Below are 7,305 nucleotides of genomic sequence, written 5' to 3'. Positions count from 1 at the left end.
GGGTTTTCCTGCACCTGGGGCAATAACTTGGTTTGCACTCCCTTCTATGCACAGCTTGAGCAGTTTCACCTGTCATCATCGGACGCTCATATGAGTTTACTTACAGACATGTACCAGCAAGCTACTCTTCAATATTCTCTCGATGTTCAGTGAAAACCTACAGCCCCTGCTTCATTGAGAAAAGCAGGAAGAAGAGCTAGAGGTTACGTCACCGTTAGTATGGAAATCACATGTGAGTGGTCATGTGATGACTGCTGCAGTTGGCAAGCAGAGTTGAATGCTGACAGTGAGTATATTACACACAGGTATGAATTGGCATGTTACACTGCCTAATTGTATAAACTGCGCAAAAATGATTTTGCTACTGAGAGAATTTTTTTTTATTTATACTAAGATGAATGCGCTGATTCCAAATATGAACTCTGAATTTGCCTGGCACGTCTGGTTTTAAGTTATGCATGCAAAGCCTATATTCACTCATTATAATAATAATGCTTTAAATTATATTGTAAATATTCCTACGGACATGCTTGGATGTGTCCGGATTTGCTCAAACAGGTCTATCGGCTGATGTCAGCAGTAACTAGATAAGGCAAGCTGGACAGAGTTTATAAAAGAGATCGGATCTGTTATAGTTATAGCAGTTTATAATCTTAAGATGGATAGACGCAAATGAGTTTTCGGAAAAATTGAGGAAAAAGTGTGCCACTTTTTTTGGACAAAAGTCTGAATTTTTTTTAACCCCTTAGATAAAAGTAAACCTATATTTGTTTGGTGTCTACAAACTCATACCGACCTGAGGCATCACAGCAACAAATTTGTTTTACCATATAGTGAACACGGTGAATAAAATACCCCCAAAACAATCATACAATTGCACTTTGTTTTTGGCAATTTTTCCACACTTGGAATTTTTTTGCCGTTTTCCAGTACAATATATGGTAAAACTTATGGTTTCATTTAAAAGTTCAACTCATCCTACAAAAAATAAGCCCTTATATGGCAAGATTGATGGAAAAATATAAAAGTTACTGCTCTCAGAAAAAGGGGAGCAAAAAACAAAAACGGAAAATTGCTCGGAGGTGAAGCGGTTAATCATAACAAAATTTCCTGACGTGTTACAACAATTATGACTTCGGATTTGGAATATGCACACTTGATTAAGTAAGACGAAAGGTTTTTTTCGCAGTAGCAGACAAAAAGTAATTTTTTGTTGCGCAATGTAATTAATGCTACTAACAAAAAATACAGATGTAGTAATCCTTAAAGGGAATCTTTCAGTAGGATCACCCCTCCTAAGCCGTCTATATGGGTATGTAGGTCATAGGGAAGTGGAATCAAATTTTACCTTATAATGCACTAAATGGAAAAAGTATTCATAACCCTGCAAACGTTTCTACATGTTTTCATGTTTACCCACAAACTTGTAAAGTATTTTATTGAGATTGTATGTGTTTGTTCTTCTCTAGCTCAGTGAGATTGGATGGAGAACATCTGCGAACAGGAATTTCAAAGTCTTGTCACAGATTCTCAGTGGGATTTAGGTTTGGACTTTGTGCCATTTAAGCACATTAGTATGCTTTGATCCAACTGTTCCATCGTAGCTTTGCAAGTATGCTTACAGTCATCAGTACATGGTTTTCTAAATATGTAACCCCCCAGCCTGTTTTCACCTTCCTGACAGGGCCATATTTTTAAATACTGACCCTTGTCACTTTATGAAGTAATACCTCTGGAACGCTTTAACATTCGAGGTGCATCACAGAATTTCATAATGTTGAGCCGTGAAAATAATAAAATACAGGAAACAATTTCACAAAAAATTTAATGGTGCATTTTTTCCTGTTAACCTTGTGAAAAAAAGCTATCTGGTTGAAGTAACAATTTTGTGGTAAATATAAATGAGAGAACAAGGGAACGGGTAGTCAAGGTCATCCAACAGACCAGCAAAGTATGAGAGACATCAATCACTACTTTTTGCAAAAATATAACAAATATTTATTAGATTCATATAAATAGCAAAAAGTGACATAAAGACATAAACAAGCACATTTGCAAAATATATATGTATATTTATATATATATATTTTTTAGTAATTTGCCTTAGTGTCTTGTTTTTAATACCTTTTTACTGATGTTGGTGTGTTTTCTATTGTTTTGTCTTGTCCCTATCTATAGGTTCTACTTGTTGCGCTTGAATTTTTACCGTCTCCTTTTTTCTGTTGATGAGACATTAATATATATTTTTTACCATAAGAGATATCATCTTCAAGGCATATGGAGTATACTCACATCTATGGATCCGGGTTATGTACCGGCGACTTGTCTTGTCTCCACTCCTTCTGTGATGGGAGGAGTATGTTGTGAGGGACGAAGGAGTTGAGAGGAAAAGGAGAAGGAAAGAAAAAAGTCATTGGAGAGGGAAATGCGCAATTGTCCATGCAGGAATTTGTATGGATATGATAAATTATTGTATACATATGTCTCTTTTTTCAGCTCTTCCTTAGTATAACATATATCCTTGTCCCCCTGCAAGATTGTCTCCATATCTGTGTGTATGCTCATAATGATAATGGATATCATTGTTTGGTGTTATCTCTGATGTTCGATTTCTATGTCTCATCTATTGTGGGGCAATATTAGATGGGATGATTTCTGTACATGCAGTATCGTGAGATCTAATATCTGGTTACATGAAGCTGTAGATATTCTCCCCTATTATCTAATTTTTACTTGCCCTCTTCTTTGCCCATTTCTTTAATGGCCGCTGCTGTGGAGCGCGTGCGCGCTGGGACTCCAGGCATGCTTACGCCAGCCGGCTTCCGTACGGAGTGACGCGCGCGCTCTGTGTGACGACACAGGAAGTGCGCGCGTCGTTTCCGGGAATGCCCTATGACGCGGCTCACTGCTGGAGATCCCACCCCGCACGCGTCCAATCGCGGCTCGGCCATAGTATGGGAGCGGTATATTTAAACGCGGGTACATCATGCCATATCACACCACGGCCCCCCGAAGAAGACATCGAAACGTGCGCGTCGGGGCACGTTTTGCTCGGGTTCCATCTCCATATCATGGGTGAGCGCAGTACAGGGACTTATTTGACTTGGTGTATTTGAGGTTTTGTCACCTGTTGACATGTTTAATGCATGGTTCATGGTCTGATTCTCCGGTCATATGATTTTCTATTGTTGTTATCTTTGTGTGTGCCTACTGTTTTTGGGGTGCACAATTAGATACATCGGAGATTGTATTGTTTCCACTGTCCGGAGTCTCCCTTAGACCATGTTCCTTTTCTACTATCTTGCTATACTGCCCCCCTGATGGGAGATGGATCCTTGGTCTGTTATGCTTCAGTGACATCTCCTGTCGAGCCTGATCTGTATGTAATGTGCTTGTTTATGTCTTTATGTCACTTTTTGCTATTTATATGAATCTAATAAATATTTGTTATATTTTTGCAAAAAGTAGTGATTGATGTCTCTCATACTTTGCTGGTCTGTTGGATGACCTTGACTACCCGTTCCCTTGTTCTCTCATTTATAGTTACTGATTCTTAGGGTGTAGTCTGCATGTAATGCAATTTTTCACGTCACATCTTGCCCACACTCTTGTAATATAAATTTTGTGGTAAATGTATTTTTTTTTATTTTCACATGTCAATGTTATAAACTTCCTAAGTGCTCACCAAGCATCTACAAAAAGTCCTTGAGGGGGTCTATTTTCGAAAATGGGGTCACTTGTAGGGTAGCTCCACTGTTTAAGCACATCAGGGACCCTCCAAATGCGACATGGCATCCACTATCTATTCCAGACAATTTTGTGTTCCAAAAGTCAAATGGCGCTCCTTCCCTTCCGAGCCCTGTCATGCACCCAAACAGTTGATTTCCACCACATATTAGGTATCAGTATATTCAGGAGAAATTTCACAATAAAATAAATGGCACATTTTTTCCTATTACCCTTGTGTAAAAAAGATCTGGAAAAAAAAGTACAGCAATGCATCACCAGAACCACCAACAATAGAGAAATACATCACCTGAACTACAAAAAGTACAGAAATACAGTATCACAACCATTATCAGTTCATGCATCACTAAATCAGATTAGTTTCCAGCCCATAGTCCTTAACAGCTCAATTACATATAAAAAAAACTTGGATTATTCTGTGGAATAAGACATCGAATTACAAATATGAATGTATCATTTTATTCAACCTTCTATGACCTGCATGCCCATATAGATGGCTTAACGCCGTTGATCCTACTGATAGATGCCCTTTAACATGTCTGGCTGCACAATACTTTATTATTGTAGATTTGAATCACATGATCTGACAAGTTATGGATTTGTACATGTGTTTAGGATCAAAACGAATGACAGCACATGAATACAGTACTAGAAAAACAAAAGTACAATAATACATCACCAGAACTACCAACAATAGAGAAATACATCCTCAGAACCAAAAAAGTACTGAAATACAGCATCACAACCATTATCAGTTCATGAACCACTAGAAATCCCATCAGTAAACGAATATATGACCAGAACCACTATTAGTACATGAATACAACACCAGAAATCTAAACAGTACATGAATACAACACTACAATCCCCATCAGTGCAGTAATAAATTACCAAAATGACCAACAGTACAAAAATACAGTATCACAATCACCATCAGTACAGGAATTCTGCACCCGAACCACAATCAGTACCTGAATACATCACCAGACCAACCATCAGTGCACATATACATCAACAGAACCACCATCAGAACATAAATACATCACCAGAACCACCATCAGTACATGATTACATACAAGAACCACCTTGAGTTCTGGAATATACTCACCAAGATTTATACAGCGATTTATTGTTATGTCAGGTCAGCCCCAAATACAATCTCATTTCATAAACCTTCATTTCGCAGTATATCCTTAACAATGGTAATGTTACCAGCTATCATTAGACTGTGGATCATACAGGAACCACAGTACTGATGAGACGCAGGCAATATCACAAATAATTTACATCCAGGTAACTTATAGATTACATTCTCTCTGATTGGAACCATTCTCTTTCTTTTCGTCTCCATCTTGTGCAGATGCCAGAATGACTTTTCGTATCCACAGTTTGTCTTTGCAGACTTTTCTTTTCCAGGTCTTCTGCTCAACCTTCTGACATGGTGGCCTTCAAAATATTAATATCAATATAATGCTCCTAAACAATAAAAATCTGCGCCCGTAAATAATTGCCCCTCATTGTATTCCCTGCATAAAATGACTTCCGCATCATAACTCTTATGGTATATGGCCCCCACACTGTTCTCTCTTCCATATTTGGTCTCCTTCTTAGACTGCCGCATTAGGCAGCCTTACCTAACCCTCTGTGCCTGGGGCAAATGCATTGCCTGCAGTAGCATAGCTTGCTGTTGCAGTACTTCCGATTTATTTTCATGACAGTTAAATTAAAAGGGTTATCTACTACTAAGACAACCACTTTTGATTCCACATGTTTTCCCCAGCTAAAATAAAAAAACCTATACTCACGCCCATCCAGCAGTGTCAGTACTCTCATTTCCTGGTAATATGAGACATTGTGACATCACACGAACCCTGCGTCCAATCACGATAAGCTTCTCACTTTCTGCCTTAGGACGCAGAAGCAATTAAAAGGAAATAAGTGGCAGCAGCGGTGGTCGCTTCCTGTTAATTTAACTCATTTGCCCAAATGCAGGAAGTGAAAAGGCTGTGGTTGGTGATTGGACACAGGACTTGCATGATGTCACGTGAAGTCCTGTGATGTCACAAAAGGTGGGTAGAGGCCTATTTATTTTACCTGAGGGAAACCTGTAATCAGGAGTTGTCATAATAGTGGATAACACCTTTAAGCAAACAAGGTAGCTCAATTTCGCTCAACTATTATACAGTCATATGAAAACGTTTGGGCACCCCTATTAATGTTAACCTTTTTTCTTCATAACAATTTGGGTTTTTGCAACAGCTATTTCAGTTTCATATATCTAATAACTGATGGACTCAGTAATATTTCTAGATTGAAATGAGGTTTATTGTAGTAGCAGAAAATGTGCAATCCGCATTTAAACAAACTTTGACTGGTGCAAAAGTATGGGCGCCCTTATCAATTTCTTGATTTGAACACTCCTAACTACTTTTTACTGACTTACTAAAGCACTAAATTGGTTTTGTAACCTCGTTGAGCTTTGAACTTCATAGGCAGGTGTATCCAATCTTGAGAAAAGGTATTTAAGGTGTCCACTTGCACGTTGTTCTCCTATTTGAATCTCCTATGAAGAGTGGCATCATGGGTTCCGCAAAACAACTCTCAAATGATCTGAAAACAAAGATTATTCAACATAGTTGTTCAGGGGAAGGATACAAGAAGTTGTCTCAGAGATTTAAACTGTCAGTTACCATTGTGAGGAACATAGTAAGGAAATGGAAGAACACAGGTACAGTTCTTGTTAAGCCCAGAAGTGGCAGGCATAGAAAAATATCAGAAAGGCAGAGAAGAAGAATGGTGAGAACAGTCAAGGACAATCCACAGACCACCTCCAAAGACCTGCAGCATCATCTTGCTGCAGATGGTGTCAATGTGCATCGGTCAACAATACAGCGCACATTGCACAAGGAGAAGCTGTATGGGAGAGTGATGCGAAAGAAGCCGTTTCTGCAAGCACGCCACAAACAAAGTCGCATGAGGTATGCAAAAAGCACATTTGGACAAGCTAGTTACATTTTGGAAGAAGGTCCTGTGGACTGATGAAACAAATATTGAGTTGTTTGGTCATACAAAAAGGCGTTATGCATGGAGGCAAAAAAAACACGGCATTCCAAGAAAAGCACATGCTACCCACAGTAAAATTTGGTGGAGGTTCCATCATGCTTTGGGGCTATGTGGCCAATGCCGCCACTGGAAATCTTGTTAAAGTTGAGGGTCACATGGATTCAACTCTGTATCAGCATATTTTTGACAATAATGTGCAAGAATCAGTGACGAAGTTAAAGGGGATGGATATTTCAGCAAGACAATGATCCAAAACACCGCTCCAAATCTACTCAGGCATTCATGCAGAGGAACAATTACAATGTTCTGGAATGGCAATCCCAGTCCCCAGACCTGAATATCATTGAACATCTGTGGGATGATTGGAAGCGGGATGTCCATGCTCGGCGACCATCAAACCTAACTGAACTGGAATTGTTTTGTAAACAGGAATGGTCAAATATATCTTCATCCAGGATCCAGGAACTCATTAAAAGCTACAGGAAGTGACTAGAG

General features: G+C 38.9%; 1 pseudogene; it reads right to left on the bottom strand.

The window, feature by feature from the left end:
* Positions 1 to 5,045: 5,045 nt before the first annotated feature.
* Positions 5,046 to 7,305, bottom strand: part of LOC142243846 (uncharacterized) — a 29,571-nt pseudogene continuing 27,311 nt past the window's right edge.

The sequence above is a fragment of the Anomaloglossus baeobatrachus genome, chromosome 6, assembly GCF_048569485.1.
Source record: "Anomaloglossus baeobatrachus isolate aAnoBae1 chromosome 6, aAnoBae1.hap1, whole genome shotgun sequence".
NCBI lineage: Eukaryota > Metazoa > Chordata > Amphibia > Anura > Aromobatidae > Anomaloglossus > Anomaloglossus baeobatrachus.
This window is presented reverse-complemented; position numbering and strand designations above follow the sequence as displayed.